The sequence below is a fragment of the Apium graveolens genome, chromosome 1 (assembly GCF_009905375.1).
Source record: "Apium graveolens cultivar Ventura chromosome 1, ASM990537v1, whole genome shotgun sequence".
Taxonomy (NCBI): domain Eukaryota; kingdom Viridiplantae; phylum Streptophyta; class Magnoliopsida; order Apiales; family Apiaceae; genus Apium; species Apium graveolens.
Window position 1 is genome coordinate 88,239,556 of NC_133647.1, and position 17,594 is coordinate 88,257,149.

Sequence of the window (17,594 nt, forward strand, 5' to 3'; positions counted from 1 at the left end):
CTTTGAAATCAAGCCGGGCACTATTCAGATGGTGCATAATTCTCTTTCTGTTGGAGGAGCTGCAACTGAAGACCCCAACATGTACATAAAGAATTTTGTCGAGATCTGCAGCACTTTCAAGTATAATGGAGTGACTGATGAGGCTATCAAGCTGAGGCTTTTCCCATTTTCACTGAGGGACAAAGCTAAGGACTGGTTACATTCTGAACCAGCTGGGTCCATCACTATTTGGCAAGATCTTGCGCAAAAGTTTCTGGTGAAGTTTTATCCGATGGCAAAGACTGCTGCTATGAGGAGTGCTCTTACTCAGTTTGCGCAGCAACCTACAGAATCTATGTGCGAAGCTTGGGAACGTTACAAGGAAATGTTGAGGAAGTGTCCACATCATGGAATGCTCGATTGGATGGTGATCACTGGTTTCTATAATGGTTTGGGGGCCCAATCTCGGCCCATGCTCGATGCAGCAGCTGGAGGCGCCTTATGGGCTAAAAGCTATACTGAGGCTTATAATCTTATTGAGACTATGGCTGTAAATGAGCATCAAAACCCAACTCAGAGGATGATGCCTGGGAAGGTAGCAGGTATTCTGGAAGTCGATGCAGCCACCGCTATTGCAGCATAGCTCCAGGCGCTGTCGATGAAGGTTGATTCTCTAGCTACATATGGAGTTAATCAAATAGCTATGGTTTGTGAGCTTTGTGCAGGTTCTCATGCTACGATTCAGTGTTCTCTTGTCAACGAATCTGTTCAGTATGTGAATAATTATCAGCGACAACAGAAGCCTGTGCCAGCTACTTATCATCCTAACAACAGAAATCATCCAAATTTCAGCTGGGGTAATAATCAGAATGCTATTCAGCCACCATATCAGCAAGGTGTGAGTAAACAGTTTAATCCACCTGGATTCCAGCAACCACAGCAGTATGCTCAAAGGCAATCATACCCTCAACAGGGAAGTGCAGCTGCACCTACTAGTGCTGATTTTGATGAACTTAAGTTGTTATGCAAGAGTCAGGCGGTTGCTATCAAGACCTTGGAAAATCAAATCGGTCAAATAGCTAATGCAGTGCTAAATCGTCAACCTGGCACATTCTCCAGTGACACGGAAGTATCAGGCAGAAAGGAAGCTAAAGAGCAAGTCAAGGCTATTACCTTAAGGTCTGGGAAAGTTGCTGATGCTGAAAAGGCAAAATAAGGAGAAGCTAAAATTAGGGATGAAGAAGCTAAGCAAAAGGAGAAAGTGGCGGAACCAAGGAAGACTACTGTTGAACACACTCTGCCTGAGGGTAATACAGGGGAGAAACAGCTCTATCCTCCACCACCTTTTCCTAAGAGATTGACATAAGCTGGATAAACAGTTCGATAAGTTTCTGGAGGTGTTCAAGAAACTTCACATCAATATACCTTTCGCTGAGGCTCTGGAGCAAATGCCTAGTTATGCGAAGTTTATGAAGAGTATTCTTTCAAGGAAGGTGAAACTGGATGACCTTGAGACCGTTGCTCTCACGGAAGAATGCAGCGCTGTTCTGCAGCAAAAGTTACCTCTGTTGGATTTTAAACGCAGCGGAGGCAAGGCAAAACACTTTTACACACATAAAATCCAAATAAAAACATATAAATCGTGGTAAAAATATAGGGAACGATTACTAACCTTTAATATGTGATCCAAAAGCAACGATCGGAGATCCTTAGCAGCTGCTCCTCAAACGTGAAGCACTCCATCGGTATCCACCAAGAAAACGACGTTAAGGAGGGGGAGGAGGTGGAGAGAATTTGGTTTTCTAAAACTTTTGGGTTTTTGGGTTCGATTAAAATTAGGACTATAATAGTATATTTATAGGCAAAATTTTCAGCTAAAATTTTCCCATAAATATTATTATTATTATCCCATTTATTATTCTCATTAATAATTAAAACACCTTTTAATTATTAATCCTTTTTCTAAACACTTTAGAAATAATTCTCTCTCTTGATTTAATTTCCAAAAATTAAATCCTTAATTAATAATATTAAGAACTTTTCTTAATTAATTTATAATCAATTAAATCTTATTTAATCAATTATTAAATTTGCCAATTAATTATTTATTTCACAAATAAATAATTATTAGCCATTATTAATTAATTCCTCCACCATTAAATCATTCTCTTTTTATGGTGTGACCCTGTAGGTTCAATATTAAGTCGGTAGTAGAAATAAATAATAATAAAACTTTTTTATCATTATTTATATAAATTCTCTAATTTATTAAATATGATTAATTAATTAATCACATTTATTCTACATCGTGAGGGATACTTCTCAGCATATCGCGACTATCCGGATAATATGAATTCACTGCTTAGAATACCAAGAACCTATTCAGTGAATAGTTACCGTACAATAAACTCCTTCTACCCTACAATGTCCCGATTAAATACAAGGCATGGATCTCGTGTCAAGCCTATCTAATTCAATCACTTGCTTACCATTTACTATGCGTAGTTCTATGTAAATTAGAAACTCCTTTCTAATTTCATTTACTCTGGCCAGAGATTCCTGAACTAGCATAAGTGGATCAGCCTTGAACATTCGCTTCCTTCATTGGAAGGGGTAGATCCTTTATTGATCATACACTATCTTCGTGTACAAATTCCTATACCAAGTAGAGCCCTAATAATTGTCCCTGGAGACTAAGAACTAAACCAAAGCATAGTTCAGTGTACACAAGATGACTATGATGACCTCAAGTCTAAGGATACTTGTACAACTATCACTATGTGAACAACTGCTGACACGTGAGTGAACTCCATCAGTTGTTCAGTTGTGCGAGTCATGTTCAGTGAACTTATTCCATAATAAGCACCTACATACTAGCTATAGTGTCACCACACAAATGTCTATGAGAACAGACATCCTTCATAATGAAGCAAGCATAGTATGTACCGATCTCTGCGGATTATTAATTACCAGTTAGTAATCCTATGACCAGGAACTATTTAAGTTTAGAGTTATCATCTTTTAGGTCTCACTATTATGATCTCATCATAATCCATAAAAAGCTTTACTCTAAACTATGGTATATCTTATTTAAACACTTAAATAGATAAAGCCCGTAATGAAAACAAAACAAGTCTTTTATTAATATCAATGAAATTAAAACAGATTACATAAAAGGTTATTCTTAAATCCTAATACCTGATTGGACTTAGGACATATTCCTTTCAATCTCCCACTTGTTCTAAAGCCAATCACTCTGGTATATAATACCCATCTTCTCTTTATGACTATCAAAGTGACTTTCATATAGTAGCTTTATGAGTGGGTCTGCTATGTTGTTATGTGTGTCAACTCTAATTCAATACAATACAAGAAATGTTACCGCGCTCCCACTAACCCTTTTGTAGACACATGGTTCATCTACGTTTTTGATAAAATCAAACTCTTTGATTGTCTCATCAAAACGAATGTTCCATCTTTCGAGAAGCTTGCTTTAATCTACATATGGTTCGCAGCAGCTTACACACTAGGTTTTCATTTCCCTTGAAAAGAAAACCATCTGGCTATATGCCAGATCTCATAGTCGTAGTAAGCAGCAATCGCAAGCAAAATCCGAACTGATTTTAACAGGGCTACAGGTAAAAGGTTTCATCAAAGTCAATCCATTGCCTTTGTTTGAATCCTTTTGCCACAAGCCTGGCCTTATAGGTCTCCACCTGGCCATCTGCTATAATCTATCTTTTGTATACCGTATACATAGATTCCATTCTGGATTTCATGGCACTATGCCATTTCTCTGAGTCAACACTACTCATAGCCTCATTATAGGTCACAGGGTCGTCATCATCAATGATCGACAACTCATTGTCATCCTCAATGACAAGGCCATATTTCCTCTCAGGTTGGCGAGACACTCTCCCTGTTCTATGAATGGGCTGTTCCACAAAAGGTTGTTCAGTCAGAACAGGTGTTTCCACTTGATCCGTAGTAGTTTGTGCTTCTTGAACTTCATCAAGTTCAATTTTGCTCCCATTGTTTCCTTCAAGGATAAAATCCTTTTCCAAGAAGGTAGCATGTCTGGAGACAAACACCCCATGATTGGTGTAAAAGTAATACCCTAAAATCTCTTTAGGATATCCCACAAAACTACATTTTACGGATCGATATTCCAGCTTATCTGGGTCAACTTTCTTGACATAAGCTGGACATCCCCAAATCTTAACGTGTTTAAGACTCAGTTTCCTTTCTTTCCATATCTCATACAGAGTTTGAGGAACAGATTTGGAAGGCACCTTATTCAGTAAATATGCTGAGGTTTCCAATGCATAACCCCATAGGAATACTGGAAGATTTGCATAGCTCATCATGGACCGAACTATGTCTAATAAAGTTCGATTTCTCCTTTCAAATACCAATCTGGAGGAGTCCACTGGGAGACTATACCATTTACTTTGAGATAATCTAGAAACACTCCATTAAAGTATTCACCACCTCGATCTGATCGAAGAGTTATAATACTATGTTTGGTTATTTCTCCACTTCATACTTATATTCTTTGAACTTTTCAAAGGCCTCAGACTTGTGTTTCATCAAACACATATCTGAATCCAGATCTATCATCTATGAAAGTAATGAAGTATGAAAATCCACCTATGGCTTGCTTAGACATTGGTCCACATACATCTGTGTGTACCATTCCTAGCAAATTTGCAGTCTTCTCTCCATGTCTACTAAATGGAGACTGCATTGCCACTATGAAGTGAGATTTTCATCATCCCTTTTCTTTTATTAGTTTGTTCAATCTGAAGTAAATTATGTCACATATATACAGACCATTATTTAAAGCACCACGTCCATAAAGAATATTATCTCTAAGAATAGAACATTCATTATTCTCAATAATAAATAAAAATCCAGCCAAGTCTAACATGGGAATAATATTCATCACAATCGAGGGAACAAAATAACAATTATTTAAAACAATATTCTTGCCCGTAGGCTTATGTAAATGAAATGATTCTACATCTTCAGCAGCAACTCTTGCTTAATTTCCCATCAGTAGAATCACCTCCTTTTCCTCAAGAGTCCTACTTCTCCTTGGTCCCTGCAACAAATTGCAGATGTCAGAACCATAGGCGGTATCTAATACCCAAGTAGAAATTTGGCTTAATGACATATTAACTTCTATCATGAACATACCTGAATCAGAAGTGGCAGTCTCACTACCCTTCTTCTTCTTCAATTCTGCAAGGTAAACCTTGCAGTTACTCTTCCAGTGCCCCACCTTGTTACAGTGAAAGCAAACAACTTTGCTCTTGGGGTCTTCAGCTTTTGGTGGAACCGGCATTTTCTCACCTACTTTGTTCTTCTTGGAAGGGTTCCTCTTCCTTTTCTTAGGATTGGAACCTTCACCAATTAGAAGAACAGAACTCTTTTTAGGGGAAAATTCGATTCCGCAGTCTTCAATATGTTGTGGAGTTCAGGCAGGCTGACATCCAACTTATTCATGTGAAAGTTCACAACAAACTTCGAGAACGAACTCGGAAGCGATTGCAAGACCAAGTCTTGGCTCAGCTCCCCATCCATGGCAAAACCAAGTTGTCCAAGACGTTCAATCAAATTGATCATCTTAAGTACATGGTCATTCACAGATGATCCCTCAGACATCCTACAACCGAACAACTCCTTCGATATCTCATATCGAGCTGTCCTCCCCGCCACATCATACAACTCTTGTAGATGCATGAGGATAGTGTGAGCATCCATATGCTCATGTTGCTTCTGTAGCTCAATGTTCATGGAAGCTAGCATGATGCATTGAGCAACATTTGCATCATCTATCCACTTACGATACATAACATGTTCATCATTATGTGCATCACTAGCAGGTTCAGTAGGCTTATGTGAGTCAATCACGTATTCCAGCTTCTCAATCCTGAGAACAATTCTCAAGTTTCGAAGCCAATCAGCATAATTAGGACCAGTCAATTTGTAAGCATCTAGTATGCTCCCGAGTGATAGTGCAGAAGACATAACGTACAAAGTAAATCTGTAAATGATAAACACATAACAACACTTAGCAAATATTCGATTTCATTTCAAAACACTATATGAATCGGGTCTTTATTCATAAGTGGCTCCCACTAGTTTATCTAATTTATTCAACCCCCTACGTGAAAAATTAAGCATTCATAATGCTAGTGGGAATAGGGATCCTACATTCCATTACACAACCTCGGCTGTGGCATGAAACGCCATGTAATGTTCAATAGGCAGACAACTCTTGTCAATTACATCTAATGTTATTCCCTAATCAAACTTTAGCCTCTTGAATAATTGAGTCACGGTTGTGGCACGACAAACTCAATATTCTAAGTCAAGTCTAACCCAACATTCCGTACAATTGAATCAGTCCCCAAAGGCCCACGGCTGTGGCACGTAACGACCTTTAGATTCTTATTCAATGTACACATCTCTATGTAATAGACAAGTATTTCTTATTTCGAAATCAAAGCCCTCGGCTGTGGCACGAAACGACAATGATTCAAAAATAAGAACTACTTTTCTATCATGTTGGAAGGCTATGACCGACACAAGCCCGTTGTGTCATTGGCCAATTACTACTTTATACGAAAAATAGGGCTTCTTATAGAACACTTTATACGAGGATAATGTAATAATATCCCGTCTATCGAGAATACGGGTTTTATTGATCTACTGAAATGATTATCGTATTGAAAATTTTTATACCGAGACTCGTACGAGTCAAACCGTATTCCGGATTGAGAAAGTCATAATACGAAAAATGTTCAGAATAATCAGATTAGATTAGAAAGGAGTTTTCCGAAGAGTTTTAGGTTGTAAAAATGCAAAAACGGTTAAAGTTGGATGATTCCCGGTTTTATAAAACAGTTTTATAATTTTTCATAAATAATTAATAATCCATAAATCTTTATAAAATAATGTAATAGCTTAAAAATTACCAGAAGAATACCAAAATTATCTGTATTTTATTCTGGATAATTAAAAAATAAAATACCCCAATTTTATCATATAAAAACATCCAAACATCAATTCCAATTATCAAATAATTCTCCAAAAATTCACATAAATCACATAACAATTATTTATTGATAAAAATAATTGCATGATATTTCCCAGATATTATAGTTGTTCTTAGACAACTACTTCACGAGGTTTATGGAGACTCAGATGGAAATAAAATGCCCAGAATTGAAATAGGATAGAATGACAGTGGCGGAGTACGAGGCCAAGTTTATTGAGTTTTCACGGTTTGTGCCGGAATTCATGAATACGGAAGAAAAGAAGGCGCAAAGGTTTCAGCTTGGACTGAAACAATGGATTTATAACTGAATGGCGATATTAGAGCTGACAGATTATGCCACCTTAGTTCAGAAGGCCTCAATAGTTGAAGCAGGTAGTGAGCAAAGAGAAGGAAAGTAGGAAAATGATGATAGGAAGTCAAGGAGAAGGAGGAACCGGGAATAGGAGCCTTCCAAGCAGGTTTGTCAGGGGAGCGGTGTCCCAACCTGCGAGAGGCCCCGAATTTAAAAAAGCCCTGAGTGAGAGTGTCGGCCAGGGAGGTGAACAATCTAGAGCGATATTTCACGGTCAACCCCGCGCCCCTATACCAGATTATCGAACATGCGGAAAGAGACACCTCGAAGTGTGTGTCCAGGCAAGAGCCCCTCTTAAGTGTTTCATGTGCAACCAACCAGGACACCTTTCCCCAAATTTCCCTCAACCAGGAGTGATATGCTTCCAGTGTGGAAGGATAGGGCACATGAAGAAGGATTTCCCCATATTAAGGCCTCGGGCTTCAAGGATGATTAGAGCTTCTTCCAACTGGCCTCCAGCCGCCAGGACTTTCAACATGACCGTTCATGGTTCTGTCTGGAACACAGATATGATAGAAGTGCCCTTCTGTTAAATTCAGAATGTGCAAATGTCTTATTTGATTCCGGGCCGACCAAGTCATTTATATCTCGAAATTTTTTTAAGAAAATAAATCTTAATGTTGTACCTTTACGTGAAGTATTATAAGTAGAAATAGCGAACCGAGAGATCATTCATGTCAATCAAGTACATCTCAAGTGTCAGTTGAAACTAGAAGGGAAAGTCTTTGAGGTTGACTTAATCTTATTTGCGTTAGGAGAATTTGATGTGATCCTAGGAATAGACTAGTTATCCAGTAATTGAGCGCAAATAGATTGTGAGAAAAAAAAAATAAGAGTGCAAGATGAAAAAAAGATAGTGTTTAAAGTTCAATGACATACCCATAAATTTCTAACCATGGTCCAGACCAAGAGGTTGTTAAATAAAGGTAATGAGGCCTATTTGACCTATGTAATGTACTCTAAAAAGGAAGTCCCTGACATACATGACATACTTGTAGTGAATGAATTCGAGGATGTTTCTTCGAAGGACTTACCAGGGTTGCCACCCTCTAGAGAGATAGAATGTTCTATAGAATTAGCACCAGGAATGGCACCGGTATCTAAGGTCCCATATAGGCTAGCCCCAGTCGAAATGAAGGAACTAGCTTCTCAACTAAAAGAATTATTAGACAACGGGATGATAAGACCAAGTGTGTCACCATAGGGTGCACCAATGCTATTTTTAAAGAAGAAGGATAGTAGCATAAGGCTATGCATAGACTATCTAAAGTGGAACAAACTGACCATCAAGAATATGTACCCTCTCCGTAGGATTGACGACCTATTCGATCAGGTTAAGGGTGTTGTGCATTTTTTTAAAATAGACTTGAGGACTGGATATCACCAGTTGAACATCAAGACTCAAGGTATACCAAAGACCTCCTTTTACACTAGGTATGGATATTATGAGTTCTTAGTCATGTCATTCGGGTTAACCAATGCACCCGCAACCTTTATGGATTAGATGAATAGAGTGTTCAAGAAGTACCTAGAAATATGTGTCATAGTCTTCATAGATGATATTCTAATCTACTCAAAGACAGAGGAAGAACATGCGGAATATTTGAGGATAGTCTTAGAGATCTTAAGGAATGAAAAGTTGTATGCCAAGTTCTCAAAATGTGAGTTTGGTTAAAGGAAGTTCAGTTCTTAGGACATGTGGTAAGTAGCGAAAGATTTCTAGTTGACCTCGCCAAGATTGAGGCGGTATCTAATTGGGAAAGACCGACTACCCCAATTGAGGTTAGGAGTTTTGTGGGCTTAGCAGGATATTACCGGAGATTTGTGAAAGACTTTGCCAAGATAGCCGGCCCATTGACTAGGCTTACCCGAAAGACGGAGAAGTTTGTGTGGTTGGATAAATATGAAGTGACCTTTCAGGAGTTGAAAAAGAGACTGGTATCGGCACCAATACTCGCTCTTCCCGACGGAAAGGGAGAGTTTGTAATATATAGAGACGCCTCGCACAAGGGGTTTTGATGTGTGCTCATGCAGAACGGAAAAGTGATTGCTTATGCCTCTTGGCAGTTGAAGAAATATGAGATAAGGTACCCTACCTACGACCTAGAGTCAGCAGCCATAGTGTTTACCCCGAAAATATGGAGGAACTACCTATGGGGAGAAGTGCGAGATTTACACAGACCATAAGAGCCTCAAATAAATATACACCGAGAAGGAATTGAATATGAGACAGAGGAGATGGCTAGAGTTGATTAAAGACTATTATTGTCAAATCCTGTACCACCCGGGTAAAACCAATATGGTGGCTAATGCCCTCAGTAGGAAAGAGAGACTTAAAATGCTAATGAAATCTGAGGAGTTGGTTAAGGAATTTGAAACGATGGAGATTGAAGTGAGGATAACTGGTAAAGGATTTGAAGGACTATTTGAAATCAGGTTATTACCGAAACTAGCCGAGAAAATATGAGTGTGTCAAGAGAAGAAAGAGAGACATTGACTAGTGAAGAGGTCAGATGTGAGAAGGATGAGAGAGGAATAACGAGGTATGCATCCCGAATTTGGGTTCCGAATGTGCAAGAACTGAAAGACAAGTTGTTGCACAAAGGGCACAACTCCAAGTATTCTATCCACCCAGAAGTATGAAGATGTAACGCGGCCTAAAAGAATATTACTGGTGGCCTAACATGAAGAGAGATATAGAAGAGTGGGTCAGCAAGTGCTTGACTTGACAAAGGGTAAAGGCTGGAAATCAGCGACCGAGTGGACTATTACGGTCCCTGGAAATTCCAGAATGGAAATGGGAGCATATAGCCATGGATTTTGTGACATGCATACCAATGACTAAAACAAATCACGATTCCATATAGATAATCAAAGATAGACTGACCAAGTCCGCACACTTCCTGCCAATTAACTAAAGGTACACCATAGACAAGCTAGTGGATAATTACCTGAAAGAGATCGTAGTTAGGCACGAAGTTCCCGTAGCTATAGTGTTAGATAGGGATCCAAGGTTTAACTCCCCATTTCGGTGAAGTTTTCAAGAATGCGTAGGAACCATACTGAACATGAGTACGACTTATCACCCCCAAAAAGACGGGCAAAGTGAAAGGACCATCCAGATCAAAAAAGATATGCTAAGGGCTTGTTCCATTGACTTTAAAGGAAGTTGGAATGACCACTTACCCCTGATTAAGTTTTCCTGTAACAATAGCTATCGTGCTAGCATAGGAATTCCCCTGTATGAAGCTCTTTACGGAAAAAGATGTCGTTCACCCTTATGTTGGGATGAAGCTGGAGAAAATAAGATTCTAGGGCCCGAGTTGGTCTAGCAGACCCGAGAAATGGTGGGACTCATCAGAAAGAGGTTGGTAGCAGCTCAAGACGAACAGAAGAAGTACACCAACCAGACTAGGAAATATAGAGAGTATGAAGTCGAAGATTTAGTATTGTTGAAGGTATCTCCGTGGAAAGGAGTGATGAGATTCGGAAAGAAAGGGAAACTAAGTCCCAGATTTATTAGACCCTTTGAAATCCTGAGGAGGATAGGACCTCTAGCTTACGAGCTCTCCTTGCCTCCTAACTTACAACAAGTGCACAATGTGTTCCATGTGTCAATGCTAAGGAAATACCATGCTAATGCGGGACACGTAATAGAATATGAACAGGTAGACTTGCAACCAGACCTGATCTATATTGAACAACCAGTGAGAGTAATGGACCTGAAGGAACAAGTGTTGAGGAACAAGACTATCAAGCTGGTCAGAATCTTATGGAAAAATGAGAATATCGAAGAGTCAACTTGGGAACTAGAGGACGCGATAAAGGAAAGATATCCCCACCTATATTCTATTTGAATCCGAGACGGAATCCGTTTTAGAGGGGAAAACTATAATAACACAAATATTTGGGACTTTGTAAAACATTCGATGAATAGTAACCCTGACGATCGGGGAAAACTTTTTAGCCCACACTATGTTATGCAAGGAAAATTTAGTTTCTGAGTCGATATTGTGATTATACGTACCAAATGCATGTATGTAAAATCCATTAGTTTTCGAAAAAAACAAACTTTGTAAAATGACCTTATCTTACGAACCATTAAGGAATACGAGAATCACGTTATAATCACGAATTCATAATTCTACAAATTAAAACCCAAGTACAAGGTTTCAAGGCATTAAGGACTTATATAAAAAAGATTTACCCCGCAAATCGCTTACGAAGATTTATCACGAAAATGAATTAGGGACCAAGCGAATACGTAAGCGAATAAATAAACGTATCAAGCCCATGCAACTTCCCATGAAATCCAGGCAAACTAATTAGTAATAATGAAACCAAGAATTAGAATCAAATAGTGATCATCCAAGGAGAATAGTAACCTAGTAGGATGAATAGTAAGCAAACATGTAGTTGTAGTACTTGGCTAGTGTTTTAGGCTTTGAAAAATGACCAAGCTATAAGACATTATCAAAGATATGCATGTCTAGATTATATACATCAAATAAACTGTTACATATTGAATTCTCAATGATCAGAAGAAGCTCAGGATTTGGCTGTTCGGATGTCATCAGGATCTGATGTACCGTCAAGATTTGGTATGTCATCAGCATTTGTATAACATCAGTATTTGAAGACAATCAGCATTAAAGAATTTGTTATGTTCCTTATAATATGGAGCAGATATCTGTTACGTCTGGGTTATAGGACTTTATCTATTTAGTTTAAGATATGTATCAGTTTCAGTTAGTTTTTGATAATGCATATCTTAGATTAATCTGTTGTAGCTGTGTAGTATATAAACACAGTTTAGGTCATCTCTTAGAAGAATCACACTCGAGGATCATTCGACCTAGCAGCTCTCAAGAACATCAGTATTTTTTGAGAGGATATTGTAACAGTTTTTATCAAATATATAAAAAGTTGTTATATTTTATTACTTGTTCGAAACATTTATACAATTGTATCTAACCCCCTTAAACAATTGTATCTTTACTGGGCAATAATTGGTATCAGAGCACACTGATAAATTTACAATCATAAACGATCTAAACATGTCTCCGAACAAGTATGAAAGCATTAAAATTTCCATTCTGAAAAAGACTGAATATCCAAAATGGAAGGTGAAGATGGTCATGTACCTGGAAGCTATAGATCCAGATTATCTAGACGTAATCAATGATGGACCCTTCATGCCAACAAAACTGGTTCCTGCAACTCCTACTGTTGCTAAACACTATCAACTGAAGGAGAAGATAGAATGGACACCAGAAGAGAAAGTAGGTGTTCTAAAAGATGCAAAGGTAAGAAACATTTTGCTTAACAGTCTTGATTCTGTGATGTCAAACAAGGTCATAGCCTACAAGACTGCCAAAGAAATCTGGCATGCTCCTGAAACTCAATGTCAAGGAACCATGGCCATCAAGAAGAACAGAAGGGCTGTTCTGATTCAAGAATATGAACACTTTGAGGCCAAGCCTGATGAAAGTCTCATTGACATCTATGACAGATTTCTAACTCTGCTAAACAATCAGTCTTTGGTGGGAAAGGTGTATGATCGAGAGGATTCAAACACCAAGTTTTTGAGAGCTTTGAGTGAATAATGGGAGACTCAGACTTCAATCATATGGCATCAGTATGATTTGGACGTAATTAGTCTGGATGAAGTTTATGGCATGCTGAGAACTCATGATTTGGAGGTTCAGCAAAGGAGAGAGAGGAAAAGCAGCAAAGCGAAATATGTTGCGTTGAAAGTTAATGATAAAGCTTCAAAAGAAAAGTCTGTTGGAGCTGTACAATATAAGAACAATTTTCCAGAATCAGATACTGATGATTCATCATCAAATCCTGATGATAATATTGATTCTGAAACTGATGAGAATATGACGGATTCTGATGTCATGCAAATGGCCACATTGCTGGTTAAGGGCTTCAGGAGAATGCAATTCAGGAATTCTAGGAACAACAGAAGCTTCAGGAAGAAGTTCACTGGAGGTGAAAAGAAGTCAACTGGGAGAAAAGATGGAAAGGACTATAAAGCTGGGAAGGTAGACAGGACAAAGATCAAGTGCTACAACTGTGATGAACATGGTCACTTTGTCTCAGAGTGCAAGAAAACAAAGCATGATAAAGGGAAGAGCAAAGCCCTGATCACTTCAAGCAAGAATTGGATGGACTCCTCTGACTCTGAAGATGAAAACACATGCTATGCACTGATGGCCAGTCTTGATGATCCTGCTACTTCTGAGCCTAAGGTAACAACTCATTTCTTCTCTTTTGATACTGAAAATAGATCTGAATTGAAATCCATTCTTAAATCTTTGCATGGTAGTTTTAAGAATAAGACTTTAGAAAATGATAGACTTATAACTGAAATTAAGACCTTGAAATTTAGGAATGATCAGTTAGAGTCTGACTTAATACATCAGATAGATTTGAAGAAAGAATGTGAAAGAGCTAAACATACAGTTAAGATTCTTGAGGCTAGATACAGTATGTTAGAAAATGATCTAGAAAATGAGAAAAAAAAACCTTAAAGCCTAGACTTATTCAGGCAAAAAGGTTCATGAGATGATCTCAAAGAAAAAATGGAAAGAATGCCTAGGATATAAAGATGGAATTAAGAATGTTGACACTGAAAATAAAATTTCCCTTAAAACTCCTGTTAAGTTTATTTCATCAGAAGTCGATGAACCCAAATCCACTTTTGAAAAGGGTTCAACATCAGTATCACAAGAAAAACTAGTAAGTGATAAAACTCAAAGAAAGAAAAGCAAGGAAACCATTAAGTCTGTTAAGAAAGAAAAGAATATGGGACTTTTGCCAGCAAGATAATTGAAAAAGAAAATATCTGAGGTTACTGACAAACCTCAAGTAAAGAGTCCTAAAAGAAACAGGAATGGTAAGCAAGGTATTTCTAAGGATTAAAATTACAAGGTTGTTCCCAATGCTCCTTGGAAAACGTTTTTTAACTGTGGAAATACTAATTATCTTGCTATTGATTGCAGGAGGAATAAGAAAAGGAAAACTGCTATTCCTGAGTCTGATGTTAGGGGTAGATCAGTATTTTATAAACCACAAAATCATTGTTTTCATTATGGTAGTAGTTGGCGTTATGTTTATACTTGTAGTTCTTATCACAGGTTGTATCACAATTGCTATGAACCTTTGCCTAAGTTTAATAAAGTTGCTTATGTGATTAATTCTGTTGGTTTTACTAAACTTGCTTCTGACAAGACAAATCCTGACAAAGGAAAGACTTTCAAAAGTACTCCTGACACACAAAGGCTTAAGTTATCTAAAAAGAGGGCCCAACAAGTGTGGGTCCTTAAAAATCCTTCTAATTAATTATTCTTCTGATTGTAGGGTAACAAGAAAAATACACTTGTCTTGGATAGTAGATGTTCAGGACACATGACTGGAAATAAATCCCTGCTGTCAGAATTTGAGAAGAAGGTTGGCCCAGATGTATCTTGTGGAGATGGAAATGTAGGACATACTCTGGGATATGGCAACTTGATAATTGGAAAGGTAGCAATGGAGAATGTAGCTCTGATAGAAGGACTGAAGCATAATCTTCTGAGCATCAATCAAATCACTGACAGAGGTTATCATATTATATTCTATGACTCACACTGCGAAGTTGTTCATAACAAGTCAAAGAAAATTGTCTTGATAGGATACAGACATGGTAACATTTATGAAGCAAGGCTACATGAAAGTCTTGAAAAGGAAGCTACTTGCCTTATCTCTAAGGCATCAGTAGATGAGAGCTGGAACTGGCATAAGAAGCTCTCACATCTCAACTTCAACTCAATCAATGAACTTGCCAAGAAGGAGCTTGTAAGAGGATTGCCAAACATGCTATACTCAAGTGATGGTCCTTGTAATGCTTGCCAAAAGTCTAAACAAAGAATAGTGCCTTTCAAAAGCAAAATATAATTCTCTATCTCTGAGCCATATCACATGCTGCACCTGGACCTTTTTGGACCAGTGAACATAATATCCATCAACAAGAAAAGGTACACACTTATAATTGTTGATGATTTCACTAGATATACATGGGTCTATTTTCTACACATGAAAGATGAAGGTTCAGAAATTCTTCTGGACCACATAAGGCAAATTGGAAATGGATCTACTCACAAAGTGAAAATCCTGAGAAGTGATAATGGCACTGAATTCAAGAACTCAAAGATGGACGAATTCTGCAAGTACAAAGGCATAGAGCAATAATTCTCAGCTCCTGGTACACCTCAGCAAAATGGTGTTATTGAGAGGAAAAACAGAACCTTAACTGAAGCTGGCAAAACTCTGCTAGAAGAAGCAAAACTACCCACTTACTTCTGGGCTGAAGCAGTAAACACATCATGCTATACTCAGAATGTCACTCTGATAAATAGACATGGTGTTACTCCTTATCAAATGCCAAAAGAAAAGAAGCCCGGTCTTAAACATCTTCATGTATTTAGATGTAAGTGCTTTATTTTGAGAACTCATACTGATCAGCTTGGAAAGGTTGAATCAAAGGTTGATGAAGGAATCTTTGTTGGATACTTACCATCAAAAGCTTACAGAGTGTTCAATCTAAGAACACACACTGCAGTAGTCTCCATCAATGTATCTTTTGATGATAAGAAGATTCCTGGTTTTGAAGAAGACACTCATGAAAGTTTAATCTTTGCAAATGAAAAGGCATTGTTGGAATCTGGATCAAACTCTAATGAACTGTTAAATCCTGATGATCCAAATCCTGACACTCCTTCAGATTCTGAAGATAATCATTGTGCTAATGAACCTGCACAAGTTGAGGGGGAGCAATAACAAGGGTTAGCTGATGATGCTAACACTGAAGAATCATCTCAAAGTTATTCTCAATCCAATACTGATTCAACATCAGAAGAACATGAGTCAAGTCCCAATATTTCATCAAGAAATAACCCAACGGATTCAAGAGGAGCCTCAAATGCATTTGATGAGGCATACAATTCAGGGGGAGCATCTAATTCTAGAAGGACACTTCCCAGTGCCAGAAAATGGACTAAGGATCATACTCCTGATCTGATCATTGGAAATCCTGATGATGGTGTAAAGACAAGACGTGCAACTCAGAATGAATGTTTATATCATAATTTACTTTCAAAAGAAGAGCTAAAGAAAGTAGAAGATGCACTAAAAGATGCAGATTGGGTCATGGCTATGTAAGAAGAATTAAATGAGTTTGAAAGAAATGAAGTGTGAAAGCTGGTTCCTAGACCTAAGAACATGTCAATTGTGGGCACACAGTGGGTCTTTAGAAATAAGACTGATTCTGATGGAATAATCATTAGAAATAAGGCAAGATTGGTGGCAAAAGGATATTCCCAATAGGAAGGTATTGACTATGATGAGACATTTGCTCCTGTTGCTAGGTTGGAAGCAATCAGAATCTTCTTGGCATATGCTGCTCACGAGAAGTTCAAAGTCTTCTAGATGGATGTCAAGAGTGCATTTCTCAATGAAGAACTTGAAGAAGAAGTCTATGTTGAACAACCACCAGGATTTGTGGATCCTAAACATCTTGATTATGTTTACAGACTTGATAAAGCACTCTATGTACTGAAGCAATCACCTAGAGCATGGTATGAAACCCTTGCTCAGTTTCTACTTGAAAGTGGATTCAAAAGAGGTACAATAGATAAAACCCTGTTTTATCTGAATAAAGGTGAAGATTTGCTTTTAGTTCAAATTTATGTTGATGATATCATTTTTGGATCAACTAATCAAACACTGTGTGATAAGTTTTCAAAGTTGATGCATTCAAGATATCAAATGAGTATGATGGGAGAGATGAATTACTTTCTAGGCTTGCAGATTAAACAGGCTGATAATGACATCTATATCAATCAGTCAAAGTACACAAGAAATCTACTGAAGAGGTTTAATATGCAAGAAAGTGCAACTGCAAGTACTCCTATGGCAACTGCTACAAAACTTGATCCAAATGAAGGTACAATAGTTGATATGACAACCTACAGAGGTATGATTGGATCTCTATTATACCTAACTTCTAGCAGGCCAGACATTATGTTTACCACTTATTTTTGTATAAGATTCCAGGCAAATCCAAGGGAGCCACATCTTATTGCAGTAAAGAGAATTTTCAGATACCTCAAGGGTACTATTTCTCTTGGACTTTGGTATGTAAGAGAAGCT

At 37.9% G+C, this 17,594-nt stretch overlaps 1 non-coding gene across 1 annotated transcript; it reads right to left on the reverse strand.

The window, feature by feature from the left end:
• Positions 1-286: 286 nt before the first annotated feature.
• On the reverse strand, positions 287-393 carry LOC141683697 (small nucleolar RNA R71). The gene has a single exon (XR_012560410.1). It is a non-coding gene; the product is annotated as a small nucleolar RNA R71 (small nucleolar RNA).
• Positions 394-17,594: the final 17,201 nt, after the last annotated feature.